Consider the following 13025-nt stretch of genomic DNA (forward strand, 5'->3'; position numbering starts at 1 on the left):
AGGTTTGAAATACAGACATTTTCATCAAGCTGGATAATTTCCATACAAAATTTACTAGCTTATGAAATATTGCAAGAGTAATTCATACAGCAACTCCCTCCTCCTCCTGGAGGATGAAGTATGTATGATGTGAGCAGTTCTGAAAACCCCCAGGATAGTCACTTATTTAACAACAGTGATTTCTATTCTTTGTAACAAAAATCAGCTGACTCTTCATTTTTGCACAAAATAGAATTAGCCAATAGGTCTCTTGTACAGTAGTTGTGTAGTGTTATAAACATGGTTGCATTAACATCCTTGACTCTGCACTCATTTATTCTGTTGGAGCATATAATTCAAGCATTGGAGCATACAGTATCTCTAAGTCTAGTCACTTAGCATGATTCTGACTAGAACTTGCTGCTTACCTGAATAATGAGAACACTCAAGCATTTAAAACAGTGACTAGAAATGTTGCGTGAAAGATCAACCCTGATGATTTTAAGACAGTGTAATTGCTAACAGATGGGGCTTAAGAAGAAGAAACTTGTATTACAGGAAAGTTATTGTATTTTTGTCAGTTACAGGTAGGTGTAATGATTAAAAGATAATATTGCTTAATTATTTGTGATTTTTCCTCCTTAATATATTGATTTTTTTTTTCTTTTTTCTTTTTTTTTTTTGACACTGATATGATTTTTAAAATCCTCAATCTTCTGTAATTACTGAGTCTATCCCAGCTTCTAACATCTTTAGCATTACTTATTCTCTGAGTTTGGGCAGGGTAGTGTAGATGCCCGTTGATCTTGGCAGGAAAGTGGGGTAATTCAAATGTTTCTGCCAACGTTCCCATTGTATCTAGATCACCACGTGGTTGTAACTTGCATTTGTGATTGTATGAGGTGCATGTGCCAATTACGTATATATTTGCCAGCATGTTTTCGCAGATTGGGTTTTAAGTTTTTTCCTTAAGAGGAAATGGGTCTACTAGTGTATTGTTGACTGTCACGCAAAAGTTTGTTACCAGAGAGTGAATTACTTTAGATACAAGTGCATTAGAGAGTACTTGTGTAATGTTATAAAACTGACGCTTCAATTATTTTGCTTTCTAGTAATGACTTTCAAATATTCTGGGACCAAATGGTATTTTTTTTCCTTTAGGTACAAAAATTCTGCAGCAACAGCAGGGGCTATTGAAGACATATAGTAAAGTGAAATTTCCAGCCCAATGAATGGGACAGAAGGGATATAGCAGGAACTGAACAAATCTTTGCTGTATATAAGAGTAGCTGCAGGAAAGCCAGTGCAAAGGCTAAAGTCTTGCCTCTGTATCTGTGCACGCAGTGAGTTTATCAAAGATAAACACTTGTTTTCAAGCCCATATGTGCCTGCCCTCTTCATGTCTTAACCTGAACCGAAATAATCTTTGTGCCCAATTTTACAGGCAAATTTTTGTCTGAAATAAGTGTTGGCAGAGCACAAATAGTCTTATAGGATTCAATATGCTTATATACACTCATCTATCTTGGTTTAGATATGCCAGTCCGCGACCACAGAATGGGCTACAAAACAGAGCTCGAGATTTGAAATAATCACCTTTTCAAGCTGAATAGAATTGGATACTGAGTTAGATTTTCTCTGCTGACACTTGACAGCTCTCACCAGAGCTTATTTGTCCAGAGTTTATTTGCTAGAGCTCTCTGAAGGGATCGTAAATTTCTCATCCACTACAGTTTTTCTATCTTAGTGATTATCAAGGCTTCTAAAATAATAACTATTTCCTGGGTCTGTTTGAAATCTGGCACAAGTGTCTCTGAGGCCAGCCAGCGAGACTTTGTTGTTGCATGCAGCCTTGTTTTCTCCTGAGCCACAAAGTGGGAGAGGAAGCTATGCCCCAGGGAGGTAAGGTTGTAAGGAATTCCTGCCAACAACAAAAAAGAGAAGGAGGCAAATTGACTGTTTTATTAGGAACATGATCTGTAGCGTTTTTCATCTGGAGAGGGGATTGTTGCATGTTGATGAATATGGGTATCGTATCACAAGAGTGCTAAAATGCCCCTGAGCGAGTGTGTTCCTTCTGCTCCCCTTCAGCAGCTCCTACTATCCCAACCACTGACCTGTGAAATGTGGTCACATCCTCTGGATTTTTCATGTATTTTGAAAGCTGTGCAAAATATTACCCTAAACAGTTAAATGGGAGTTATATGTACAAAGATATGAGCATTAATATTAATGGGAAGTCTGGCAGGTCAGGTGGTCAGAATGGGGTAATTATGCCATTCAGGTAACCTATAAGTACAAAAGATTTCATGGGCATACTGTTTCAAAACTTTCTCAGTTCTGTCCAAAATAGAACTAATTTTAATAATCAACATTTCTGAAATAAAATCCTGAACTTTTCATGCGGATATAGCAAGATGACCAAGAGAAAAGGAGACCAGCTTCTATCTTTGGCACGCTCTGAATGAAGATTAGGCCAAACTTTGGGCCTGACCACATCTTGATGCTAATGAGAACAATTCAGACAATATGCTGCCCACAAGAATCCTAGAGCCTCCTGCTGCCTTTGGATACCTCTCTCTGTGCCTAACAGCTCTGGGATCTTCTGATGTGTTTATCTTCCCCCACTGGCTAGATGCTGGGCCTTATATACATATCAGGCTCCTTGAGTATGGCTCCAAATGTCCATCATTCATGCAGTGACACAAATATCAGCATGTTAAAAAAAATCTGTGCTATACTAAGGTATGAGGACCAAATGTCCCCAGAATGAGAGAGGAAAATGGATAGGGCACCTTGAGGAGCTGGTCTTCCCCAAGCCACAGCAGCCCGTTCAGCATTCCGGGCCATTTACCCAGGCAGAGTCATCAGGAAGGGTTATTTAAAATTAGGAAATAGCAGCTGGTCAGTTAAAACATCTCAGAAATTTCTGTGGCTCCGGTCAGATGAATGGCCATTGAAATTGGCACATTGGCCATGACAGGAGTAATTCTTTGACAAATCAGTCTTTCTGCATAGAAAATTATCCCATCAGAAGCACTCCAAGTAGTGCTAGCCTGCAGGCCTGGAGCTTGAACTCCATCATGGCATAAAAACCTTTTCAGCTTTGTCTTCTTTTGCAGCTGAGATTACCCACTTAGGACTTGTAGTTTAGACTTTTTCCCAGATAACCCCCCTTTTGTACTAATGGGTCTTGCCTGAGAGAGCAAGCCTGCCAACTGGATCTTACTTCACTAGCTCACAAAGAAGGATGCTTGTTTTAGCTTTATTGAGCACATTTGGGTTTTGCATTTTTATTTAACAAGTAGGAAATAACACAGTATAACTGTTTTCTGTCTCTTTCAAAGTCAAAATAGAGAAAAAAACATACTTGATAATGTCTCGTTAAGCTTTTTTTTTTTTTTTTAGGATTACTCTACTCTTTATCTTGATTATTTCCTCTTTGCTGAAGTCTGATGGGCTTCAAATAAACTAAAGGCTTGTGAACCTGGGAGCTTTAGACCTCCTGCTGTTAAGGAAAGGTTTATAGAGTAGTTCCTTTCATTACTCCTTTATAAATGGCATTGTTGGAAGCAATGTGTACTGCAGCTTGAACAACATCTTGGAAAATGTTAGCTGATTTGCTGTTTGAGAGCTAGTGTCTTTCAAAGTGGCTTTTGAGGTGGTTCATATAACTATTAGTGTTTGAAACAGATGGGAATCTTTCCTCAATAAAAAATGTTATCCCACCTCACATTCAAGTCACACTGTGTTTATGCGGACTTCATAACTGTGAGTGCCTTTGACTTTGTAGGAAGATACGACTCTCATATAACCTATGGAGAACCCTGCAAAATTCATCAAGTGTTTCTATAGGCTGAGAACTGCAGAAGCTTTCTCAAATACCCCAGCTGCAGCCTGGAGCATGCAGTAGACCTTGCTGGTTCTTTCTTCTGTTCAAACAGCAGCACTACATTTAAAGCAGCATCGTTACATACAGCCTTAGGGCCTTCTTCTATGAGGTGGTCTTATGTAGCTTGCTGCTGGCTTTGTCCTCTGTTTGAAAATGTCTGCCTGGTGTCCTCAAAACCTCGCTGCTTGTCCCAGTGACAGAGAAAAAGATCTTTTGAGATGGGAAAAGGTCCAGAGACATACCAATGGATGATGCACCTTCTGTGGCACAGGTACAGGGTAGTGCTCATGAAAAAGAAGCACCGTGAGTACTCATGAGCCATCTTCACTGGTTACATCTGGGTATCTAAGAGGAAAGAACAGAAATTCCCCCCAAAAATGGGAGGGTGGAGGCTCAGGCAGCTGGAACAAGCACTTCAAAATAAATAAATAAAATAAATAAAATAAAAAAATCCACTCTGCAGGTCTAGGAACTGCTGCTAGGAAGAGACTTTAAACTGGCCACTAACTGAGAGTGAGACAGTGCATTAGCCAGTGTGGGGAGACCAGAACTGCTGAAAGTTTACTAAAAAGCTTGACAGCAGGTTAAAATGGTCACTTCCTGCCATGGAGGCCCTTAGCTGTGTCAAGGCAGAAGCCAAGGTGGCAGGAATCTGCACAGACCATGCTTTGTGGCCTCCTTGCCAAGAAGGCTCTGGCAAAACCTCTCGAGGCATGCAGTTGGATGTTACAGTGTGTGACTAAAAGCAAAGGAGGCCCAGGAATAGTAAAATATTCAAAATATTTTCTTGTTGGGTTTTTACAAGTAGAAGTATAAACACATGTGTGTGAGTGAGAATGAAATCACAGCGCATTATGACTGTTTTGGAGCCTTTACCCTCAATTTCCTCTTGCCACATTTACACTCAGAAACGTGGGCATGTGTAGCAGGATTATTGTCACTCATGTGTGCCTCCAGCCTGAGGAGCTATAATCAGCCTTTAAATAATATGGGGGCAGTTTTTACATTCATTGCAGTGTCTCATTGGTGTTAATCTCTCTGTTTGCAGTGTTAAATACTTGGAATCAACCCATCGGATAGCTCTGATGTATATTTGTGATAAAAACTAGCACAAGCAGAATGAGATTTTGAGGGGTCAGAGAAGGGAGGGGAAGGATCAACAGCAATGACAACAAACAACAAACAAAAAGCTTCAAAACTAAATGACAATAGTAGCATCCTTGTGTAAATATAACATTCTTCTGCAGTGCCCACTGCAGTGCCACACTGAGGCACTGGAGAGGGTATGCAATTCGATACAAGTCATTACTTAGTTCATTTTTATTTAATAGAAATGCCTGTATGTTTCATTGTCCAAAATGAATGCAAAACACCACAACAATAAAGGAGACGAATTTACCAAAGAAATCCACCCCAAACCTCTTTGCTTTTGTGCTGGTGATGGTGTAAGTAACTGTGCCTGTTTTATACATCTGGGGTCTGACTCTCATTTATGTCATTCTGGCATCTTGACAACACTTTGCCATGGGTATAATGATGTGCCAGATTGGTGTGTAAACGCCTGAGTGCACAAAGAGAGGAATTTGTGATTTTCAAATCTGGTGGTGCCCTAACCATGAGGAGACATTGCTTGTTCTGCAGTGTATTGCTTCATTTCTGACCACTAAGGGTTACTATTGTCATTTGTTGAATGTGTAATAGGATTTAAAGATGGATTAAGCTAAATGTTTTGGCTTTAAAAGTTTGTTTTGTTTTGTTTTTCTTTATTTTCAGAAAAGAAAGCCGCTTTCCTTTCTGTGTGCTGTACAAAGAAGGTTGTACAGTTTAAACAAAACCTAATGGAAATTCTTGAATGAGGCAAAGATGCTGCAGTTCAAATACATTCATTCTGTTTTTGTGGTGATGTGGCATCATCATGACTGGAGTTTGTTGTTCCATTTTTTGGTTGATGTGTAGCCAAGCAAAGACTCTGACTTAAAAGCTTAGGATTCAGATTTCCAGCCCAAGCTTTTTTGAGAATCATTATCACTGCAATTGGGCAAGAAGACATTTTATAAAACAAACAAACCAACACAAATAAACAGAGCTCACAGTATTTTTTCACATTTTCAACCTCATGATAATTTTGTTTTTCATAACTGCATTAAGCAAATGAGGATGAAAGTTACCATAGGTCATAGGCTTTTATTTATTTCCTGAGAGGCTCTAATACTTTATTTTCTTTTTATAAGTGAGTAACATTTGTTTCAGATACTCAGTGCGTAACCAACCATTTTTGTAAACTCCCTAAATTCAGAGTAATACCAATTCAGCCATCTAATATATGCCTTAAGTGGATTACTAAAGCATGTTTATGTTCAAGCTAATCCTATTGTAATGTAGTTCTTTCAACTGGAAGTTTTCTTCTCCAATCTGTGCCGAATTTTGCTCACTTCACTGTAGCTGGAGAGAGAGGAGAGAGGAAGGGAGGGAAGGGACACTTATTGTTCCTAAGGACGCACACATAACTTGTCTATGCCAGGAAGCTCATTGCTCCAAGAATTCCTGCTGCCTTACCATCACCCACTTATCTTTTCTGATCCTCTCAGTGCAAAGTTATCAGGAGAGGCATGAAGCAGATATTTTTGTTGCTGGAATGGCACAATGCTGTCATTTGTCCCTGCCACACAGTTGGCCAGATCAGATACGATTCCCATGTCTGCACTGCTGCCTCTGGAAGGCATTTTCATCTCACACACAGTCCAGGGAGTTGTTGCTTTTCAGCTGGAACGATCGTAGAAAATCCAAACCAGAACCATATCACCGCACTACATTATTCAAATGAGAGGTCAAATTACCCCCACTGAAGTAAGCAGGGTTGCCAAGGTCTAAATGAAGACACAACTTGGCCAAAGGTCTGTTTCTAATGTGAGGTTTAAGGGCTGGTAGGTCTTGCATCTAATATCAAACAGCTGCAGGACAGTACCAGCTCCTTCGGAAAGTACACACACGTGTCTAAAAAAGTCCTCCTCAGACAAAAGCATAAAACCTAACAACACCAAGTTTTAATGTATTATTTAAACCTCACCAGCAGAAAGCTGAAAGTATAATTGCTCATTGTTGCCTGCCTTTTTGGTTTGATTTCTCTGTATGAGATTATTTAGATACATTAAAGCATGCTAAGATATTTCAGCCTAATGGTCATGCTGCTTATCCCCCTGCTGCTCCCACTCACACACTCAGACCCCTCAAGGGCCTTGACAAAACTGAAATCTCAATTCTTGTATTGTTTGCACCCCTGTAGATCTGTGGCAGTTTCTATTCATTTGCATGAACAGAAAGCAAACTCAAGATGTACATTTGGTGTGATACAGCACAAGTAAAAAGATAACTCATTTGTTTAGCCCCTACAGTTTCATTTTCCAGTACAGCTTTTGGTGTCATAGGTTTACACAAGAATACACTTCTATAACTATAATCACTCAAGAACTCAACTGCAGACATAAACATGAATACATCACTCCAAAATTGTTAATGGCCAGTAAAGTATCCTTTCTCTGAATTACTGCCAGGTTTCAAAACTGCATGCGTCATCTTATCACGTACTATACATTAAGTGTTGGTCATGTAAGTCGGATCTGCCCTATGGGTATTTTAAATTGCAAACATAACTTTCTGGAAACACTGTTGTAATGTTGTTTATTTGCCTTGGTTTCTAAATCAGAGTGGTTGATTTAAACATACCAGAACGTACCAGTTTAATGAGTTTTTCCATATTCTTTGCTACTTTTCACACCCTTACCTGAACAAGAAAGAAAGATCAAGCAATTTGATAGTTGAGCATCATATGCTGTCTCCATTATACTCTCCATTATATCTGTAGCAAATTTACAGCATGCCTTTTTTCTTTCTTTCTTTCTTTCTGTCTTTTTTTTTTTTTTTTAAATTTATAACTAGTACAGAAATTGAGCTTAATGCAGCTTCTAAGTTAGCTATGAAAGAAATGTGATTTCTTTTTCTATCAGGTATTGGCCATAATAAGCTTAAATGTGTTAGATAGCAATCTCAAAAACTTCAAGTTTACATATCTTCCAACCTTTATGATTCCATAATTTTATGATTCTGTGATCTTCCTTCCACTGTACAGTTGTAGTTTCATTGTTCAGCTAACATTCTCCTTATATATAATGTTGCTCTTAGATTGTGAATAGTCCCTTATTTGTCATCTTTGATGTGTCAACCTATTGCAAGCCTTTCTTTCTGCTTGAGACCAAATGTCTCGGCTGTGCTGTAATGATGCTCAGTGTCTCTTTCATTTTTTCTTCCAAAATAATGAGAGTCTCTACCAGGAGCCACACTCCAAATTCCCAAATCACCAATGGGAATGTGAAGACATTAAGCAGCTTGGTGCACCAGAACTTACCATGTTGCTTCCCCCTAGGACACTGTCTGCCTGGGGACTTTTGCAAACATTTTTCTTACATTGTGTGTCTGAGTATTAGAAACAGAAGATTTTTGGTGTGCAGGTGAAAGCTTTAAACAGAAATAGATAGCACTGTTCCTGAAAGTCATAGGTAGATAAGTGGATCAGTATAGAGTTATATATTACACACAGACTATATTTGTGGGGTCCAAACAAGATGTAAAGAAAGTACAAGCATAGCAAGGTTGATTTTTTAGAAAATAGAGCTGTAACATTTTGAAGCATAGAAGATTAAAGTAGTATTTCCAGACATTTTATTTCAATGAATTATTGTACATATAAAGCCAGTTGCGCTGGAAGTTAGAGAGACCATTTATTTCACAAATACTAATGCTATCCCTTGAAATGAAAATGGGATTGTAGAAATGATTACATCACACTGTAGGTTTCAAGGTAGCATCAGTTCCCAGGGACCAAATGGGACGCAGTATTAACTGGGTTGCTTTCAACCATGTCTTGTGTAAAAGTCTCTATCATCAGTCCATGTCCATGTGTGTTGAAGTTGGGATTTCTTTGCAGCAGAGGTAAAATGGGATGATGCTGCCATAGGAAAAGGCTCTGGCATGGGTAGTTTCTGCTTCTGGGTTGAGCACCTCTGCTCTTGTTGTCTGCAGCAGCAGCTGTCAGCCTGGCTTGTTGGGCTTCGCTGCAGACGAAATAGAGAAGAAAAACATCTCTTGATCTAACTGGCACCCACCTGCTTCCCTTGCACCCAGCACTGTTCCTGCTTTAAGAGGACAAATAGTCTGGGCAGACAGAATGACACTCTTAATTAGTGATTCCTTACTATCACAGCCAGATCTTTAATTCTTAATGTTAACTAGAAATACATGGTACAGTCAGCTGGAAACAGATTGAATAAGAGGAGGAGCTGAGAAAGATTACTGATCCTCCTGTAACCATGAAAAGGGTATCCTTAATGTGAATGGTCAAGGATTCCTAAGTGTCACTTCCTCACTTTACTACCCAAGAGAGATCTCAAAATATTTTTTTCTCAATTATTTACCTCAAAATATATTTTGACATTGCAAAAACACTGAAGCGTTCCCATTCTCTCTGTGTTATGGCTTTTGAAGTCAACAGTCTTTTGGCACTATTTCCATAAATGGGCTAATGTATCTTTAAAACCAAACCTTCAGAAAGCGCTTGAAATTGCAATGTGTGCTGGGTGTTTTTGGATTTTATTTGCATGGCTCTGACCATCCCCATAAGACACATAATGAGACAAGGAACCAGAAAAGTGCTGAGAAATGGGACAGAATGTTCCTTCTGGTTGGGAGCTCATACTTTCACATATATCAAAAAAACTGGGGCTGTCAGCTGGATCGAGTTTAGGCAATCAGCATACAGAAATCAGCTTTTTTCTTTGTTTCTTGCAGTCTATGAAAAGTATTGGCTAAGATTTTGGTGACTTAAGAAGGCATTAAAGTGTTCTTGAGTACACTTGTACCTTTTCTTCTTGAACACTAAAATGATTGGTTGGTGTCTTTTTTGTGCTTAGCATTCTTCTGATTGTTGTTTGCTGACCTGGGGAAATCTTCTGGTTACAGGTAAATAACACTGAATATGTTGGCATGATTCACTTCTGTGCGGCTTTCACTTACTCTAATTTCACATCAGTGCAGTTCCATCAGAGAAACTACACCAGCATCAAAACATCAAACAGACCCACAAAGTGAAAAACTGAGTAGTTTTTAATGAATTATGGAATTGATTTGGTGCACTATCTAAACTAATATAGAATGTACATTTTAGCAGAGTTTATATAATGATACAACTCCCAATGCAAAAGGATTAATGTTTACTTAGAGCTGAAAAGAAATGTTGCCTGTATTTTAGAACTGTGTTGTTGATAGTTTGCCCCTTTGAATAGAAGCATCTCCATTACAGGTGCTATCATTTGAAATTATTCTTCCATTTAGCATAATCTGGATGAATATAAATTCGCTCAGGTCAAAATATTTTTCAATTTTTTTAATGTCTTCACCACATAATAAAAATGCAGTAGAAAATGACAATACCTCTTATTAGTTCTGAGTAGAGAAGGAATCCGTCACCTATTAAGCTATTAAAATTGAATCAAAATCATAAGGATGTAAATAGTCATCTTGCTTTTCAGTATCTGCTGTCTGATGTAATGAGGATGGTGTGGTGACATGCTGCTCACATTCCTTACATGGCTTGTGGAAGGAGTCACAATCCAAAGGAGCAAAGAATAGACATTGGTATAAAACTTTGTTAGAATTTAGACTTCCAGTTTTGTTCATGTTGCCAACCCAACATCCTGTCATGGTGTCTTTGCTATTGTAGTCTTCTGCGCTGCTCAACAGATTAAAGACCGGGCAAAGGAATTTCTTTGGGTTTCTTTCTCACAATTTACTGTTCACAGCTCCTGACAGACTTCTCATGGCGACATATGGGTGATCTGTAAGGTGCTTTCACATAATGAAGTGAGACTATCCCTCTATGGTCTATAGGTCTATGTGAATCACTCAAGAGATGCCAGTTGATGGTATCCTTCCTAGGGCTCCCTTTTCTTGGTCCCTTCATCTGGCTTACAACCTGGCTCCTGAATAACTCCCACAAGACAGGGCTATCACAGATGATTTGCCCCTACAGTAGCAACCTTAACCAGCTGTTGTGTTTTCAAACTGCAGTTCTGGGTTCTTGAAAGGTTTTCCTACAAGCTGATGCTGTAGTGAGTATCTGTGGGAGTGGAATGCTTACATGTTGTAGATATCTTATCACTTGTCCATGTGCACAGAGGACAGGTGTGTGCAACAGGCAAACCCTTCCTGCCTTGTGGCTAACCCACCACCAAGTTTTTGTGCAAATCAGAGAGTGTTTAATTGAAATACATTTGGAATAATTGAAAACTTAAAAAGTTTTACTGGATTTTTTTTTCATTTTTAAAAATAAAACGTGCTGCTGATTGCTAGTATCACCAGAATAATAATTAAGTTTTTTTTATTACAAATATTAATAATGTAGGCATATGTTTGTGTAGATACGTATGTTACATCTACACAGGAAAAGAAACGCTCTAATGTGACAGTGAATTTGGTAACTTTGACCAAAAATGAAGTTTTTGAAGACAAATCTGACACTGATGTGCCTGGCTCTTGAGGGGTCTGGCAGGATCGGGCCTTGTTTGTACGGCAGTTGTGGTACCACACTGTCATTTGTTCTGCATCGAGGGCACCAGGCTGTCAGGGCACCAAGCACAAACCTGGTCTCAGCCCACAGCTGCGACATGGAAACACGGCTGTAGTGCAGACAGAAAACACTGCATTAAGTGCAAGACGCCCGTGACTTTGGCCCATGCAGTAACTAATATAGAGTATACATTTTAGTTGTTGTAGGAAGCTTCAGGCTACGAGAGGAAAGTAAAGCAGACCGTACAGATGTCTTGACTGAAAGGAACTTCCAGCAAGGCCCATGCCATGACTCTGTAGGTTGCTATCTCATTCCTCTCCAAAACAAAGCAACAAGCTTTTTTTTTCCACTGTCTTATTGACGTTTGAGGGTGAATTAGAGGTCTATGTGATCCTGCCTTGGATTCATTGATTGCATCAGACATCAATGCCTGTATGTTTATGCAGCTATGCCAATACACCTCTGTTGTGAGGAGCTCTGTGTGGTGGGCACCTGCTGAGCCAAAGAGTTGAGATGAATAGCACCCACATTGATTTGCCTATAATGGAGTGGAAAAGAAAAATGTTCAGGTTTTGTTGCAGGTATTTTCATGGGGTATTAAATTGGTGGATTAGTTGCAAACAGCAGTACTGATAAAGTCTCCTGTCCATCTTGATGGTTGGGCCTTTCTATTAAAATGACACATAAATAACCTATTATGTCCCCCACCCATGGAAATTCAAATGCACCTGTCAACTTGATAAAGCACTTGCCTGGAGGGAAGCATTGTTTACATTTTCACTCCATTCTTCAGAAAAAGTGAGATTCTAATTATTTTTCCCACTGTAAATTAATGCTGACTATGATGGTTAGCATATCTCTGTATTGTTATATCTATGCAAAAGTTAAATAATAGAACTGATCCATCATGTATTATGCAATGTGCATTTTTATGACAGGCTTCCCTCTGATCTTATTATGCCTTTCTTCATAAATACTTACTTTTTCCCCCAGCAGCTGGGGGAATCTTTGTTGACTGCTGGTTCAGAAGTTGAAATCTGTCCTGTGTAAAAAGCAAAATGGAACGTACATGTTTATTGGATGCTGAACTCTGCTATCTTCCAAGGACAGAAAAATAAGGATATAAAAATGCTCTCTTTTAATAATAAGATTCATTATAACAACAATTGGTCACAGTGCACTAAACCATTTTTCTCCAAACCAAGCACATCAAATTTAATACTATAACACAATTGTTTCTGGATATGTTACACGGTTACTTTTGCTTCAGGATGGGCAAACCAGTTGAAGTGAAATCAAATGTGAACAAAATTTTTCTTCCAAACATAAAATCACACCACACATTTGCCCAAGACTTGAACCATAAATCATCTGTTAGAGTTCCAAGCAGTCTGTTTGGTTTTTTTTTTAGTAACAACTTTTTTGTATGTACTTCATGAGTCCTGCTTAAATGAAGGCAGAACAGCTGAGATACCACAAAAGAGGCTGTTTTTTTAAATACTTGTGACTGTGCTACACGTGGGAAATATTATTGTC

At 38.8% G+C, this 13025-nt stretch overlaps 1 protein-coding gene across 1 annotated transcript in view; it reads left to right on the plus strand.

Moving 5' to 3' along the window:
• The window catches only part of LOC100539960 (uncharacterized), a 193068-nt gene that overhangs the window by 161635 nt on the left and 18408 nt on the right, over nucleotides 1-13025 (plus strand). The gene's annotated exons all lie outside the window — the stretch shown is intronic.

Source organism: Meleagris gallopavo, chromosome 3, assembly GCF_905368555.1.
Source record: "Meleagris gallopavo chromosome 3, MGAL_WU_HG_1.1, whole genome shotgun sequence".
NCBI classification, from domain to species: domain Eukaryota; kingdom Metazoa; phylum Chordata; class Aves; order Galliformes; family Phasianidae; genus Meleagris; species Meleagris gallopavo.